This window comes from Dromiciops gliroides, chromosome 2, assembly GCF_019393635.1.
Source record: "Dromiciops gliroides isolate mDroGli1 chromosome 2, mDroGli1.pri, whole genome shotgun sequence".
Taxonomy (NCBI): domain Eukaryota; kingdom Metazoa; phylum Chordata; class Mammalia; order Microbiotheria; family Microbiotheriidae; genus Dromiciops; species Dromiciops gliroides.
This window is the reverse complement of record NC_057862.1, coordinates 631,740,228-631,758,616: the sequence shown is the minus strand read 5'-3', so window position 1 is coordinate 631,758,616 and position 18,389 is coordinate 631,740,228. Positions and strand designations below refer to the sequence as shown.

Below are 18,389 nucleotides of genomic sequence, written 5' to 3'. Positions count from 1 at the left end.
CATTAGTTCTGTCAATCAGGGCTGCCAGCCAATTAGCTTGGGGCTGTGTGTGTGGATGGCCCTGTTTCCTGTAGGGGAGGGGGCTTCTGGGCGGGAGAAGGGAGGAGAGCACTCACTTGGGCAAGTGAGAGAGGGGGAGCAAGAAGGTGCTTTGGCAGACCTGTGGTCCTGACAAGGGAGTGCTGTGCAGCTGGTTATCTTTGGAACTGCTGGTGATTCTGGGTGATGGTGAGTTTGCGGGCTGTATTGTTTCCTTCCCCTATTCCCTTTTTGATTGTCTCTAGCTTTATTAATCTCACTTGTGTTTTAAATTTGGTCGCATTAATAAACCTTGTTTTGTTTATTGAAAAGAGGCTGTTAATCTCCTTTCTTACCCCAGTATTGCAGTAAGCCACCCAAATAACTCTCTCCACACTAAATTCAGCCCTTGCAAGAATTAGAAATGATTTGAAAGTCCTATTAAATACTGCATGAGGATTATATCCCTTCAGGTACCATTTTGACCAGGAACATCCTGCTGGAGAAATAGCACAATAGCTGTGTGGGTTTCAGGCCCCATGATTTTTCTCATTCTCCTTTCACCCTTCCTCCCCCATAGATCTTTTGCAAATGAAAAGGCATAGGTAAAGGGGAAAAAAGGAAATCCTTAGTTAGAGTTATACTAGTATGCTGCCCTTTGCTTCTATGCTTATCTCAGATTCCTGCCTTTATTATGTGTACAAGGCCAGAAAACAGCCTCTCCTGCTTTGAGCTGGTTCACATATAGGTTTGTTAGAGGAAAAAAGGATTTGGAGGCGAGGGGTGCTGATCCAACCTGGCCAGGTTCCCAGAAGTGGTGGCCCCTAATGAGAACTGGTCTCAGATTAATTTGGCATGATATATCTCAGAGTGTCTCTTAAGGCCCTACCTGTCTCTAAATAGTCAGTGAAAATTACTCAGGAAGAGGTAGTCCCCTTATAGATTGCCTCTGACCTCTCAATAATAGAATATATAACCCATACATCCCTTCTTCCTCTGGAGAAATGGTTCAGGATAACATCCTTGCTTCTTCTTGTGGCCTCACTAGCCATGGGGTTATGGCCAGAGTGAATGTGGAAGGACTGAGGGGGCATTTCATAAAATACAGAGATAATACTAGTAAGTGTACACCTGTTCAGTAAATGTTCACCTAAGCCCTCTGTGTAAAAGGAATGATTGGGAAGCTTTTGCCCCCAAACAGCACTCTCTGTTCTGATTGATTTGATTGCCATGGTGATTCAGGTGAAAACAGCTCTTGTAAAAGCAGGGTCTAAGAAACACTGTGACTTTCCTATTAAATAGTGAAGTCTTGGGGAAAAAAAAAACTGCCTAGTGCCAACTCTCCTGCAATCAGCCACTGTTTATAGGGCTGGGAGGCTATTTTCTTCCACAAAATTTGTTTTGACCTTTCAGGGGCAGAGGTAAGCTCTTCTACTAGAAAACACAACTCTGATAATTTATCCTTTCTCAGCCAAAATATTTGGATTCAAAACCAAAGTGGGGTAAGCCTTTTTCCACTGGATAATGCTGATGTCAGAAGAATTAATTTCAAAAGTTTAATTGATCAGCCAACAAGGATTTAATGAGCACTATTATTTGACCTGTGTGATAGGCTCATAGAGAATCAGAGATGAAAGGATCCTTGGAATTTATCTAGTGCTAGCGATTCTTAACTATTTTTTAAAGTGTGTGTCATGGACTCTTTTGGCAATCTGCTAAAATCGAAATTAAAAAAAAAACCATATCTTTCTCAGAATAATGTTTTTAGATGGATAAAATAAAAGATGTAGAATTTTAAAAGAAAAAATTCATACTGAAATAAAATTATATTTTTAAAATGTTTAGACTGCCTTAAAAAGACACAGAGATTCCTTAGGAGTCTGGGTGCCTCAGGTTATGAACCTCTGATCTTGTCCAAATTTCCTCATTGTAGAGGTATTGTCACATAGCTATGAAATGACAAAGCTGGATCCTGAATCCAAGTCTTCAGAATTCTTATTCAGGAGATTCCACCACAAGGGCTACCATTGCTGGATAATACAGTGAGTATGCTGGTATTAGAATTCAATATGCAGGGGCAGCTAGGTGGCACAGTGGATAAAGCACCTGCCCTGGATTCAGGAGGACCTTAATTCACATCTGGCCTCAGACACTTGATATTGACTGGCTGTATGACCCTGGGCAAGTCACTTAACCCTCACTGCCTCACAAAAAAAAAAAAAGAATTCAATATGCAACTCCTACACTCTAGAGAGATACAATTATGAAAACTAAATTCACAATGCAAAGTGCTTTGTCAATCTGTTCTAACAATTAGTTTGAAGTAATGAGTTACATCTGATTTGTGGTCAGATGATCTGAGTTTGCATTATGTCTCTGCTACTTATTTGTTGTGTGACCTTGGGAAAATCCAATGACCTCTATAGCTCTCAGTTTTCTCATCATTAAAATAAAGGAACTGAATTTCAATTACCTCTAAATTATCTTACAAAGACAATTTTTTTGCATCCTCAATATTTCAAGTAGAATTCCAGAGAGCATAGTCAGTGAGAGCTACAGAAATCAGGGGAATGAGGTGGGGACCAGGACATTCATTAAGGAATGTGTAGAAAGGATAGACTAAATACAAAAACAAATGAGTAATTCAATAAAGATGAATGCAAAGTCTAAAGTTAAGGTGACACGCAAAAATTATCACGGGTAACATAAGAGATTTTACTGGCATTCAAGTAAAAAGATCCTTAAAGGTGGGAGTTAAATAGTAATTCAATTTGAGTTAAGTGTATAATAGAGTAAGGTGGGGAGGAGAAGTAGATGAGACCTAAGACTTTACAAGGTGAAATCCCATTTCAGATGGTGGGGGAGGAGTGATTTTTCTTTCTCTAGTTTACTCTCAAATGTTTAAAAGCAAAGGAGCTTATTTCACTATACCCTGGTTCAGACCACAGTGGGGTTTTTTTGTTTGTTTTGTTCTGTGCACCCCATTTTAGGAAGCACATAAGTAAGATGCGATATCACCAGATGTCCAGGAAGGTGATAGTTTTGAAAGTTGTCAAGGAAGGTGATAGTTTTGGCAGTTATCCAATTTGAGGACCACTTAAAGTAACTGCTTGGAAGACGTGGTATCAGTGACTTATAAAACTATAGTTGTTGTTTGTCCTTCATTCTTTTTTTTTTTTTTTTTTTTTTTTGCAGGCAACGGGGGTAAAGTCACTTGCCCATGGTCACACAGCTAGTAAGTGTCAAGTGTGTCTGAGGCCGGATTTGAACTTAGGTACTGCTGAATCCAGGGCCGGTGCTTAACCACTGCACCATCTAGCTGCCCCCTGTCCTTCATTCTTAAAGAGGACAATGATATCAGGATGATGTCATGACTTACACTGAATTGGATTTAAGGGAGAGATGACTGTGCAAGATCATCAACTTCACTCTTTCCTCCAGCGCTATTTGGGTCCAGTGGCAAGATAGATATCAGAATGACTTGGATATGGCCCCAGATGTTTAAGTTAATTGGGGTAAAGTGACTTGCCCATTGTTAAATAGATAGTATCTGACTTGAGATTTGAACTCAGTTTCCTCCCAATTTCAAGGCCAGTGCTCTATCCAGTGTGCCATCTAGATGTCCCAATTTGGAAATGTAGATCTTTTCCAATACTTAAAGACATGCAAGGCGATAGAAAAAAAGAGAAAAAAAGATCGTAGATCCAGTGAACAGAGGGCCAAGTAGACATTACATAGATAGGAATTTTAGATAAATACTAAGAACAATAACATCAAGATTGGAGATATAAAAATATAGTGTGAGATATATTTGAATGAGTGAATTTCCCAATAATTAGGGTGGCCAAAGAGAAGCTAAGCCTTAAATATTGAGATTTGCTATAAATATTATAATAAAGGAAATTTCTATGCAGGTACTTGTTGGGGTAGTAAATCAATTAACAAGTATTTATTAAGAACTGATTATTAAGTTCCAAGTAATGGGCAAAGGACCAGGAAAACAATGATAAGTCCTAGAATGAAAGGAACTTAAATTACAATACAGTACAGCATTTATAAATATAAGGTATTGTCCCATTAAGGTACTAACCTATTATATCAATCAGTTTGTTGTTAAAAGAGCATGAAAAAAATGAATAAAATAGATCAACTGCCAATGGACATAAGTATTACCTCTTTCAAGGATGAATGATTTCATTTCATGTAGAAGCAGGGGGGAATCTTTGATTTGAGGCAAAATGCTAAAATCCAGGTGTAAAGAAATACCTCCGAGATTTTTTTTGAGCAATCTTTTTTTTTTTCTTAATTATTTTTTTTTTAGTGAGGCAATTGGGGTTAAGTGACTTGTCCAGGGTCACAGAGCCAGTAAGTTTTAAGTGTCTGAGGCCGTATTTGAACTCAGGTACTCCTGACTCCAGGGCTGGTGCTCTATCCACTGTTCCACCTAGCCACCCCTTGAGCAATCTTTGACATCAGTTCCTATGTGGATAAATATAAAGTTTAAAATCACCATGAAAAAGATATCAAGACATGGCTCTTTTGTATGTGAAGAGTTTGATGGTCTACAGGGGTAGAAAGACAAATTTTAATTAAGAAACTTTGAAATTTTAAATGTAAAGAATTTTCAAGTAGACCACTATAGTTGTAGGGACTCACTTCATTTGCATGTAGAGATTTAAGTGCACAAAATGCATAAATGAAAATATATACACACACACACACAAATATCCAGGGATTAAAAGATAATTAACAAAGTATTGGTGATTTTACATAAGTTATTTTACAATTTTACGTGATATTTGATTAATAGGAGAAACTGATTTGAACCACTGAAAGCATAAAGGATCTAGAGGAAGAAGAACAATCTTATTAATCAAGAATAGTTCAAGAAAAACAAAAAGAATAGTTCAAGAAAGAAAACAGTTAGCTAGTGAGTAGAAAAGGATTTCTAAGAAAGCAGTGTGAAGAAACAAACAAAAAGATTATTTTTTTTTACAAGAAGACTTCAGATGCTATTTCCTGATTGGCTGAATAAAACTATAGCTCATTATAAGATAACTTTTTTTTTCAGCTATTGCTCTTCATAAGTACATAGAGTTTGAGAGAAGTAAAGTTTCTCAGAAATTCCTCTTATTCTGCAGCACTTACTGGTTTGACAAGGAAAAATACAAAAGAGAAAGAGGTTTTGCAACTGCTTTACTGTATAGGAAAAGCTGTTGAGGTTAAATTAAACTAAGCATTATTATGGTGTATAAAAGCTATATGAACTTGTCTATATTAGCCAGGAAAAATCACCATGATGATATTTCCACTTTTCTGGCTCAAAGGAAATTGCTATACAAATTAAGAAGGAAAGACCTTTTAAATGTGATTGCAAGTTGAAAGAGCTTGTAAATGCTTCATTAGTTTCAGAGTAAAAGAGAAGACTTGCCCAGCAGTCAGTAACAGAATGAAAAGAGACAAAAATAATTTCCCATAATGCAAGTATTTCTGAATGAACCAATAATATCAATGCCTATAGTCCAGAACTTTGAGTTACCTTGAACATATGAATTTTATTTACTCATGAGTTAACCTGCCAGATTTCCATAATTGTGTGCCTGTCTGCCCATACTTGACACTGAGCATTGTGTTGTGTTCATATTATCTGAGTTTATGTTTAGATTGTTGTTTAATTATTATTCCTATATTTGCTTCAATATATCAATACTTTCTGTGATGTTATCATTATTTAGTTTCTATTAATGCTCAAGAAATGGTCATATTTAGCATCTAAATGTGTCATTATTTTGAGTGATTTGTTGTCCAAATGGAAGCCCATTGGTTGGGGCTTGATTTCTAGAATTACAAGTATACATATATGTATGTATAAATATATGCATATATATATATATATATACAAACACAAACACACACATACATATATGATTATATATAATATATACATATATATTTTAAAATGTATAATATGTAAATATATTTATTTGTTTATTTAAATTTATACATATTGTACTTCCCCCACAGTAGGTTTACTCATAGAACAATAATAGGTTTGAGTGTAACTGCATGCATTTTTTTTTCTGGGAACTTAGACCTGACAGTGTAAGAATATGTTGGAAGAATGGAGTTAGTTCAGAGTATAAGTGTACAAACACTCTATGTGATGTTTGAGGTGCTATATTGGTAGATAAAACAGAATGCTTCCTGGTAGCATACTGTTGAATGGTCATTTCTAATTCAAGGTTTTTCCTGCCTTATTTCTCTGTGTTGCTCCAAAACTTTAAGGTCAAGTGGAATGAATTCTGTATTTAGGGACATCTAGGTGAGTCTAATTAATTTTTATTTCTTTTGCATCAAAGATCTCTAAGTGTTTTCAGCTTGGGACCAAATATTGGATTGCAAACTAAATTACTTTAGATAATAGGTGGCAAATTACCATCTAACAACAGCCAAGAGGTTATTTGACATTTTTTCTTCACTTTTAAATGATGGCTTCTTTGCCAATCCTACAATCCACATAAATCAGTCAGCAGTGGACAGTTAAATTGTTGAATTCTACATTATATGGAATAATTCTTCATTTTCTATACCATTAATGTTAAAGTGTAGAGAAATATGCAGATTTATGCTCATTTCTAGAGGAGTAGGGTTTGAGGAAGCATTCATTTTATCTTTTTCAGGTTCATTTTTTGTTGTTGTTCACAATAGTCATGATGCCTTAAATTTGACCACAATTACTTTTGTCCTTCCTGGGAAGAATAAAGAGTTTGAGTAATTTTGCTCATTATACATACAGCCAAATGCATAGGAAGAGGCAAAACTCCAGGTGTACATTGACTGAAGAGTGGAGGGGAATTGGGGACACTCATTCTTTAACTCTAAATAAACAGTAATGATTATCAACCAAAGTGTCTATATAATATTCAATGCATTGTTACTTGGATATTTTGAAAGTTGTGTGATTAAATATGGATTAACTGATGTATATCACAGCCATGTAACCTTTTATGAGTCATAGAATAATAAAGCTATCAGGAAACAGAGACCATCCAGTAAAGCCCAAAGCTACATGGGAATTTGCTCTTCAGCATTCCCAACAGATAGTCATCTGAAACAGATAGTCCAGAAACATACTATTGTGAGATGGAATAGTTCTAATTATCAGGAAGATTTTATTTAAGTTCAGCACAACTTCCCTCTTATATATTTTTTTTATTTATTGGTCCTAGTGTGTTCCTCCAGAGCAAAGCAGGACAAGTCTAACCCTTCCTCAATATATACATTTTTTCAATAGCAAGCAGTCATCCTCCATCATCTCCAAGACTTATTTATTGCACAATAAATACATAATGATTTGTTGTAACTGATCCAAATACAGAATTGTATTTAGTCCCTTCACTATCATATTTTCCTCCATTTAACATCTGGAATATGTAGTGTCCAGGATTGATCATAACTCAGATACTATTTGACAAGAACAGAAGACAGCAGGACTTTCCCTCCATTATACTCTTTGATATTACTGGTTAAATCACCTGAACTTTCTGAGTTTCAGTTTCCTCTTATGTAAAATAAAGTGATCAGAACTAAATGATGTACACATCCATCCCTGACTCTAAATTCCATAATCCTATGAATAAAGTCTAAGCAATATTTTATTAGCCACTACACTAAATACTGACTCACATTAAGGTTTCAGTCTACTAAAATCCCCAGCTTGCTCTCTCTCTCTCTCTCTCTCTCTCTCTCTCTCTCTCTCTCTCTCTCTCTCTCTCTCTCTCTCTCTCTCACACACACACACACACACACACACACACTAATAATACCTAGCTAAGTCTGCAAGTCACTAGGATTACAACTTACAAACCCATATCCAACTAAATGAATAGTAGGTTAACAGATAATAAATACAAAAACCTGCTCTAATTAAGTAAGGTAATTTCAGGAGAGCCAAACCTGAGAATGAACTATGGTTAGTGAGGAAAGTCAAGGGTAACATTTTGTAAAGTATGTATCGTTAAGCTACGTAACTGAGATCAAGGTCTTTGAGCTAATTCTGACAAATGTAAGGTGGAGTAATCTAGCCAAACCTGCATGAAAGTAGGAGGGGAAGGGGATAAGGAGTGATGGGTGAAAGAAGGGAGGAAAGAACAAGGGAGAGGGCAGTTAGAAGCAAAACTTTTTTTGAGGAGGGATAGGGTAAAAGAAGATAGAAAATAGAGTAAATATCATGGGAGGGAAATAGGATGGAGGGAAACAGTTAAAATAGTAATTTTGAAAAATTGAAACAGAGACAAAAGTAATGTAAGATGATAGCGATTGATGATGATGGATTGATTAATTTAGTGATGGCTTGATGATGACTGGAGGATGATGAGGATTGATGGATGAGGAGGACTAATTGATGATGAGAAGGATTGAATGAAGAAGAGGATGATTTATTGACAATGATGATGATTGGACTGAGGATAATGATGAGGATCGATAGATGATGCTTGATTGATGATTGATGATCATGATGCCAAGATGCATGGTATTTATTTTGCTGGGCTATTGCCAAGAAAATTCTTTGTCAAGTTTAAGATGCTATACAAAAGTCATCTATTACTGTTGCAATAATCAACCTTATGGGTTCATTGCAAGGAAATCTCTCTTTAAAGTACTATATAAATATAGTTTACTGTAAAAAAAAATGATGAGCAAGATGATATCAGAAGAACCTGGAGAGACCTACTTGAACTGATGCAGATTGAAATGTACTGTATACAAAATAACACCAATAGTGTAAGATGATTTGCTGGGAATGACTTGTATTTTTCAGCAATGTAACGTTCCAAGATAACTCTTAAAGTCTTTTTGAAAATTGCAGTCCATCTACAGAGAAAGAACTGATGGTATCTGAAAACAGATTGAAGCATGATTTTTGTGATAAGTACTTAATCTGAAGTTTTGTTTTTCTGTTTTCTTTCACAACCTGGCTAATATGGAGATGTTTTGCCTGACTACTCATGTATAACTTATATTGTATTGCTTGGGTTCTTGGGGGGTGGGGTGAGGAGGGAGGGAGAAAGAGAAGTTGGAACACAGAGTTTTAAAAAATGGTGTCAAAATTTATTTTTATATGTAACTTGAAAAAAAAATTTTTAAATAAAGTTATTTTCCCCAACATTGAAACATTCTCATTTATTAAAGGAATGAACAGATGACTGATAAGCCACTATCAATTATCTTTGAAAAATTATGAAAAGCAGGATTGCAGATATAGAAATGATATTTTAACTTAAAAAAAAAAACAGGGGAAAGTCCATAAAGTATATTGTAGGGAATTTAACTTTGGTTTCTGGCAATTTTGAAAGTATCTTATTCCAAAATTTTAAAATATTATTAGGTACATTTAGAAAAGAGGAAAATGATAGTACCTGCCTTGAAGGAGATCACAAACGAAAGTTTTATAGAGTAGATTATATCAGACTAATTTCCTTCCTTCCTTCTTTTTTTGGATGTTACTTTCACTTCCTGATCAGAGGGCCACTACACCTATAGTTTCTCTTGATTCTAGTACAAATAATTAAATAAATCTCTCATTCTATTCCTGTAGAAAAAACAAATATGTAAAGTTAGAATGATATGTAGATTTAGAATTAATTGAAATACTTTCAATGCTTATTTGGAAGGAAAGCTCCAATCCAGTGGAATACTTCAGAAATATATTCTTTGACAATATTGTTAGAAAAGGGTGGAAATCCCTGCTCAGAGCCTAGAACCCAGTAGGAGCTGTGTTCCTGGCTGAACCACCTAGCAAGACATCAAAGGTAGAAATGGTGAAAGAGAAATTGGGGATTTCTACAAGAAGAGCCCAAACCAAGCACATTTCAATGGATGCCCTTCAGTCAGAAAGGAAATGCCCATGGGCCCTGGCTTTTGTATATGAAGATATCCAAGGACTGAACTCCTTTAAGTTGATCAATTTAATCCCACAGCCCAGACATTGCTGTTCCAGCTGCTCCAGCTGCTCCTGCTGCTCTAGCTTCTCTGTATTCTCCAGCATAACTGTTTTATGGGTTGTCTGGATTCTCTTGATTCTCATTATTTTGATGCTATAGCTAGTCTTTATGAGACCGTCTCAAGACTCAACACTAAGACCATGAAATCTATGCATGTATCCCCAGACTTGGTTCAAATTATAATCTGTCAAAGGCTAGATTCTGGATCCTGCTTCTGCTCTTACCACTTAAATGACATTGGAGCAGCTCCAACCACTCAATATACTGCCATATTTTCTGCCTGCTGTAAAGTACTTGAGGTTCCATATTTCAGTACAAATGCCCTCCATAACCAACTCAGAAGGCCTTGACAAGCTTTGCCAGTGGCTTGTGAAGAATGCCTGTCTAGGGACAGCTAGGTGGCTCAGTAGATAGAGCACTGGCTTTGGATTCAGGAGGAACTGAGTTCAAATCTGACCTCAGACACTTAACAATTACTAGGTGGGTGACCCTGAGCAAGTCGCTTAACCCCAATTGCCTCACCAAAAAAAAAAAATGCCTGTATCCAAATCCACATCTGGTGAAGCCTGAAACAGCTTCTATTATCTGCTATCTTCACTCAGTCCTCTTCCTAGAGGAGGAATTTCTCAGGACACGAATTTCAATTTCATAGGAACATGCATGGACCAAAAGAAGACATGTAAGAAGCCAATCAATCCCACCCTACTCCTTTAGAGAGGGGGGAGGGCAATTGTTGTGGCACATTGCCTTTCTACAATGTGTTGATCAGTCTGGCTGATTTTTCTCCTCTTCCCATTTTTTCTCTCTGATATAAATAATATTTGTTATACATAAAAATAAAATAGTTATCAGTGACTTAGATAAAGATATATCAAATTTTCCGATGTCACAAATATTGGAGGGTTAGCTTATCTACTAGATGACAAAGTCATGTTTAAAAATACCCTAATAGAGTAGATGATTGGGTTAATGTATATAGTGATAAATTTAGTAGGTGTAAATGTAAAGTCTCTCAATTGAGTTGAATAAGGCTCTGAATATATAAGATGAGGGTAAGATAGGAAATCAAAGTGAAAAAGGATAGCAGTTTCAGTGGATTGAAAACAAATTGTGTCAACACTTTAACTGTTCAACAGTCAATAAACCAATGTTGCATCAAATGCATATTGTCTGGTAGTAGGATGGTTGCAGTTCCACTATTTTTTGCCTTGTTTATATTTTATTTGAAATATTTTGATGTTTTTTGGGTACCATATTTTGAAAGCATATTAATGAATTGGAGAGTGTCCAAAGCAGGGTAACTTTGATGGGGAATGATCTGGAATTCTTTGTTTATGAGAACCATTTGATTGAACTGGCTAGCTTTAATCCTGGTAGGATTTCATACTTAATCTTTGAAGCTTCTCTCCTGACACACTGCTGTCTGATTAGTAACCTCCCCAATTGGTGCACTCTTTCAGCAGGTCCCAGAATGCTTCACTTTACTCCATTTTGCCCTTAACATCTTCTCAACAGCTCTCAGCTCTCTTTCTATTTTATGCCCTCTCTATTCCCTTCAATTTTTGAACCACTAAATATCCAATTCTTTCATTGTTTCTAAGATGAATGGTCATTTTACTCTCAATGGCTTCATTCATTACCCCAATAAGGGTGCAGACCAAAGGGTCACACTCTAGGCTCTAATTCTTTAGTATCCTCTTTCTTCCATTATGTAAGCACCTTGAGGGCAGAGACTGGATGCTTTTGTATTTATATAATCAGTGCTTAGCACAGTACAGTATTTGACAAATATTTTTATTTATTCCTTCATCCATCTGTCCCTCTGTCTGTTAATTCATTCGTGTTTAGAGAAGACCTAAGGGAAATAAGTTAATTGGATTTAAATATTTTAAGGACTATAATGTGGAAGTAGTGGTTTCTTAATTGATTGGATTCATAGGCCAGAATGAGGACAAATGCTAGTTAGTTACAAAGATGGTCTGTGTCCAAAAGCAGTGTTCTTTCTTATTGCCCAGCCCTTCTGTCTTTGGAATAATGAGTTGAAGCTTTATAAAGAAGCCATAAAGGAAAACTATGAAGCCACACTTTGGAGGTAAACAAAATTTGAGGCATAAATGTAAAGAAATCTTTTTCTAGTAATTAGAGTTACCACAAAGTGGAATATGTGGCCTTAGAGAGTGGTGGGTTCATAATCAATGCACACCTGCAAACAAAGGATGGATGTCCATTCTAAAATATGATATGCCTGGACTTTTTGTGAAGGTATGGGATTTATCTATATCTTCAGAAGAACTCTGACCTTCCTTCTAGCTCTGAGCTTCTGATTCTCAGCAATACAATGACCCAAGACAATCCCAAATGACTAATGATGAAGCATACTATCCACCTCCAAAGAAAGAACTGCTATTGATTGAACATTGAACATAGACTGAAGCATGCTATTTTCACTTTTTTTCTTTTAGTCAAGTTTTCTTATACAAAATGACTAATATGGTAATGTTTTCCATAATTGAACATATATAACCCATATCTGGTTGCTTACCACCGGGGGGGGCACGAGGGGAGGGAGCGAAGGTGGGATGAAATTTGAACCTGAAAACTTTAAGTATTTATTATTTTCAAAAAACATAATAAGTGCTTAGTAAATGCTTAGTGGATCAAATTGAATTAGGCATACATTAAAACATAGGTAAACAGTATGATCTGACTAGTTCTTTTGAAAGAATCACAGGATTTAGAGATTGAAGGGCCTTAAACCTCAAATAACTGGTCTCACACTTACTCTTTTAAGATGAATAAAATGAGGGCCAGAGTTAAATGACTTACTTGAAATCATAAAGTTGCTATTATTAAATTATTATTGAAGTTATACACTTAAACATAATTTGGTACAACAGCATTGGTGTAGCTTGAATTTGAGCTCAGGTTCTCTGAATCCAAAGTCAGTCCTATCTTTACTATCCCATTCTTCTGTCTTTGCCATGGTGATTGGAAGGTTTACAAAGATATGATGAAAGGTAGCACAGTGGATAAAGCATGGGCCATGGATTCAGGAGGACCTGAGTTCAAATCAGAACTCAGACACTTGACACTTAGTAGCTGTGTGACGCTAGGCAAGTTGCTTAACCCTCATTGCCCTGAAAAAAAAAAAAAAGATGAAATTAAGAAGCCACACAGGAAAAAAAAAAAAAAAATATATATATATATATATATATATCCCTGATATAGTAGATCATAAAGCTGATAGCAAACTGTTATTGGGATAGTCAAAAAAAAGCTTTTGCAGAGAAGCAGTTAGGTTACTGGAAGGCCATTTCTTTTTAGAGAGCATTTGTGCCATGCATATGTAATATATCAAACCTGAGGAGGCCCCAATTGCAAATTTTCACTCTGACATAGAGTTGTGCAATTCAGGCAGAAGCAAATGTTTCTCCCATAAGTAAACAGTTATGGTGAGTAAAAATAAAGCTCTCTGGTTCATTGAAACTACACAGAGAAATAATTTGGAAGTGCTCTCTTGAGACTACTGTAGGCATTGAGGTAAAACAACATCCTTGGTCTGCTTCTTAGGATATGTTCACAGTTTAAAAAAAATATTGAATAGAAATACATGAATCTTTCAAAAGAGGGCTTGGAAACAGAGCCTGGCCTGGATGAAATTTGCCTATATGGTCCACTACAATGCACTGGAAAATATTTATCCAGTGTTTTACCCTTCAAGTAATCAATCATTTCTTAAGCACACACTTTGTGGCAGGTACTATGCTACCTTCTGGATACAAAGACAAAATGTCTGTGGACTCAGTGAATTTACACTCCCATGGAGGGCGGATAATACATAAATAGATAAATATATATAAAACAAATACAAATTATGTTAATGAGATTGCTTTCTGAGGATCCTATCTGATAATATGTGTAAAATGTTTTGCAAGCCCTAAAGCATATGTACTAAGACTATTGTGACAGCCAGTATAAACACAAGCCATTGTTCATCTGTCTCCTGTTCTCCCTAGCTATGTTGTACTGGGCAAATTACAAGCTCACTGTGACTTGGTTTTCTCAACCACAAAATGTAATTGTTGGGTGTGATGGACTCTAAGTTCCTTTTCAGCTCTAAATCTATGACCCTGTGAATAAATCACTACCTCAACAAATATATTTAAGCACTGCAAGGTGATAAGGTAATATTTATGGGAAGTTAGTAGAATCTGGAGGTTGAGGGAAGTGATTTGAAAAGGCATTGTGTAAAAGGTAGTCCTGTAAATAAATGCTCTGGTGCTGATTAAATCTAATCTCAAGTCATACAATGCTATAAAACAACTTCATTAAGATTCAAAATGTCTGAAGTTTTAAAAAAATGTTTTGATCAATGAAACATTTGGATGAGTAACCTGATGACCTAGTCTACTAGTGAATATGTCTTAGATCAGGGCTTGTTAAACTTTTTCCACTCACCCAAGTAATTTTTACATGACCCTGAATATATAGGTATATAAAATAGGTTTGTCTTGTTTAAAATCTAAATTGTGGGTTCAAATCTGCACCCCCCCCTCCAAGACTGGGTAAAATCACTGATAAATTCAGCAAGAGTTTAGGCTTTTAAAGATTTATTAAAATATATATTATAAGTTAGTGAAAAGAGAGAGATTGAGAACAGCTTACTTATAGCATGGAGATCCTAGCCCATATCTAATTTGGTATAGCCAGAGAGAAAGAAAGCAATTTCCTTTCCTAGCAGCTCACATGAAATATCTCACCACTAAGCCGGTGTCTGAACGACTAAGAGGGGGCCCCCTCTGTTCTCCATGTGCCACCACGCTTGTTTCCGGGGCAAAAAGAAGCCCTCTCTTTTTCTCTGTCTCTTACTAAGCTGAAGTCCCTATTCAAAAGAGAAAGATCCAGTCTGACAGCCTCAGCTTCCTGCTTCCTGTCCTCCTCCCCAAAATGGGAGGTTCTTCAAGTTGATTGGTCCAGAGTGGTCTCCTGTTCATGTTGCAGTCCACAGCCTCTGAGAACACACTAGTCTACTCAGGCCCCGCCAGGTGTGGTCCTGATTTAATCATCATTAGGTAGGTTCTCAGACTCTCAGTCTCACCCAATTCAATCAATTCCAAATCAATCTTCAGGTGGAGCTCCTGGGCATCTGCCAAGTCCCATTATTTTATTGCAGGTTTACATAGCCTTTTATTGTTGCCAAATTTTTCAAGACCCCCACATTCAGTTACATAACTTCATATGGGGTCTAAAACTATAGTTTAAGAAGCTAGGACTTAAAACTTCATTGAACATAAATGAGCGAAAAGTTGGTTACTAAATTGATTAGAAGGATTAGAATAGACTGGATTGCATTTGAGAAACTGAAGAGCAATTTCCATTATTCCAATCTTTATGCTTATACAAAAATCCATACTTTTTAAGCCAACTTTTTTTTTTTTTGGTGAACGTATGACTGTGGAGAATGGAACCCTGAAATTTCTGTAGAATCAAAATTACAGGGATCCCCCCAACATAAAATGAGAGTAAATTATCAAATCTTCCAGAACATTTTTTTGCGTGTGTAAAAAAAAGAGGTTTATTTTTCTACAGAAAAGCCCTCAGCTCTCTTCAGGGCTGTTGATTACTTTCACTGTGGTAAGATTCACACACTGTCCTAGGGATGGCCCCATGACCAAACCTTCTCTTCTGGGACTGCCAACTCTCTTAGCTTCCGTACCAAGGCATGTGAAAGGACATTACCCAGCAACTCCCACAAAGGCAAGGCCAAGCTCATAGCTAGATTTCACCCCAAAAGGGTGTGGGGAGCTCCTTGAACACAGCATCCACACTGCTCTCGACATGGCTGTCAGGGGGGAGGCGTCTGGGTTACTTTGTCCTTTTTGCTTCCCGGTTGTTCGTCCCCCTTTCCTAAATAGAGGCTTTGGGGGATCTAGTTCATTGTCATCTTTGACCTTCTTGAGTTGGGCCTTGCCCTTGGCTAGGGGCTAGAATGTCAGTGAACTCTTATTGAATTACAGGGGGAAGACACCCACATCCCCATCAAAACGGTTCTTAGCCACTTGTAGGTAGCATTTCCCTGCATCTGTTGTTAGCTTGAAGTATCAAGTCTTGAAGTATCAAGACATTGTCTGCCTCCTGGCTGGCCTTGGCTGAACCAAAGATTGATGCTGTTTGCAGCTGTTTGTCATTACCCTCTTTCTGGGGGGGTGAATGATCAGGATCACATGGCAGCTGTTGTCCATGGAAAAATTCCAGAAGGCTCCTATGATATAATCCTGGGCTGCAAACCTGTTTGTGGAGAGTTGTTCCAGTCCCATCATGAACTGAAAATTGTCAGTGATCACATGGCAGATATCATAGATGTAAACAGCATGCTGCATCTTGTCCACCATGGTCCTGATATTCTGCTGCCCATGGAAGGTCATAAAATAGAATGCCAAGTCCTCAAAGCGGTCAGCCCACTCATCATACTCTTCCAACCTTTCCTCAAGTCACCCCATGGCGAAAGGGGTAAGCATGATCCTGGCCAGCCACACATTGCTGATCTCAAAACTACCCCACAGTGTATTCACTTCCTGTGTACACAGGTCCAGTGCACATTCATTAATGAACATTGTCTTCCCACTGCCTGTTGGTCCTGTGAAGACAGTTAGCTCACGCTTTTGATGGCCTTTCAAAAGCCAGTTGAGGTCAGGGTAACATCCCCAGTGTACCCCAGCTACTTGTTCCACATTAGATCTCCCAGGACTTCTTCCCTCAGCTGCTGGAAAGACACTATATACTTGTGGCCAGCAGGCAGGGCTGACCTTAGTATTCTCTGCAGATTCAAGCCCTGGGTCAGAGCTTCTAGTGGGCAGAGCTGCTGGTCTCCTGGCCTAACCAAGGAGCATCATGTGGGGTTCAGCTTTTGGGGAAACATTTAGCAGCCTCCTATGCCTGCAAGAGTACAATTTGCTGAAACTGTTCCACGTAAGGGAGTAGGGTAGGGAGCAAGCAGACAAATCCTTTAGGTAATGCCAGTGTGGGCAGCCCCGTGGCCTGATGCAAAGCCAGGCTATCCATATCCCGACTGGTTAAAACCACCTCCACATCTCACTGGCTGATGGATCAGTGGCAACCCAAATAAGCTATGGTTGACACTGGGTTGAGGCAGAGTGGTCTCCACATAGCAGACACCATCCCCTTGACCTTATGCCTTCAGCAGCTTCAGTCCCCTAAGACTCCAGTCCCCTGGGGAAAACCACAGAATGACCAAGCTTCTGGCAGCTCGAACATAGGGCACACTGAAGTGCTTCAGTGTGGCATCAGACACCTTTGCCAGGTTGAGCATTGTAGGGCCATCTGAATCTTCTCCTCGTCTGGCAGTTCATTGAGTGGCAATGCCTGATCCCAGATCCTTAGCACATCAACACTTTGGCTCTCTACAGGCTCACTTTCTCTACCTGGAAGTCCTTCCAGTTGCCCTCAGCCAGGCTGCCAACACAAAGGAAGTGGCCTGTGGTCTTGTCAATGAAAAGAATGTGGGGGCTGCTCTCAGTCTAGTTCTCTTCCTCTGGGGCCTGTGGCCCCTGGAACGGGCTGGGTGTATACAGGCAGCTGTGCCCATACTGGAAGGGGATACCCCAGGACCGAAGATACTGCCTTATCTCGGCAGCAGTGACAAACACCATGGGGTTTTCGAGGGCTGGCAGAACCTCCTTCCAATGGGTCCTACTGGGTGGTCCTGGTTTTGTTCCCTGGGGGAGACCCCTGCACCCCATCCATGTTATGGGCCACTGGAAAGTCAGCAGAGCCTGCAAGGAGTACGTGCTTTGGGGAGAGATCCGCATCTCAGCCTGGCTCCTAGGAAAGGAAAAAAAAAAGGGGGCGATGCTACCTGGAGTTTCTCAGCCAAGGAGGCCTACCATCAATCACATAATCATTAAGTATTTGCTGTGTGCCAGGCACCACGCTCAGCACAGAACCCATGCCCTTCCATAGCCTTTTCCCAGTGGGGCCCCAATTTCTCATGGGCTCACCAGTCTCCAGGACAGCTCCTTCCCCTGAGTCAGGACCCTACCTCTCATGGCCTCCCTACGACCCCTGACCCCAGTGGGTTCCCAGTTCCACCGTATTCCCCCCTCCTGGGCCTTCTCTCCATGGGCATGAGGCTCTATTGTTTAACCCTCCCACTCCCCAAGGCCCCAGGAGACTCCTCAAGAGCTCACCCAAACTCCCTGCCCTGGGTTCTTAGATGCTAGCCTTGAGATGCTAATGCCAACAGCATGAGATCCAGTAGCGTGCTACAGTCACTGACCTAAGAAGCCCAGAACAACATTTTCTAATCACATGCCTTAATGCTATGGTTTTGTAAGTTTTTTCCCCTGG

The 18,389-nt window shown here is 38.4% G+C and overlaps 1 pseudogene; it reads right to left on the bottom strand.

Moving 5' to 3' along the window:
* Positions 1-15,867: 15,867 nt before the first annotated feature.
* LOC122738341 lies at positions 15,868-17,851 on the bottom strand (annotated as a pseudogene).
* Positions 17,852-18,389: the final 538 nt, after the last annotated feature.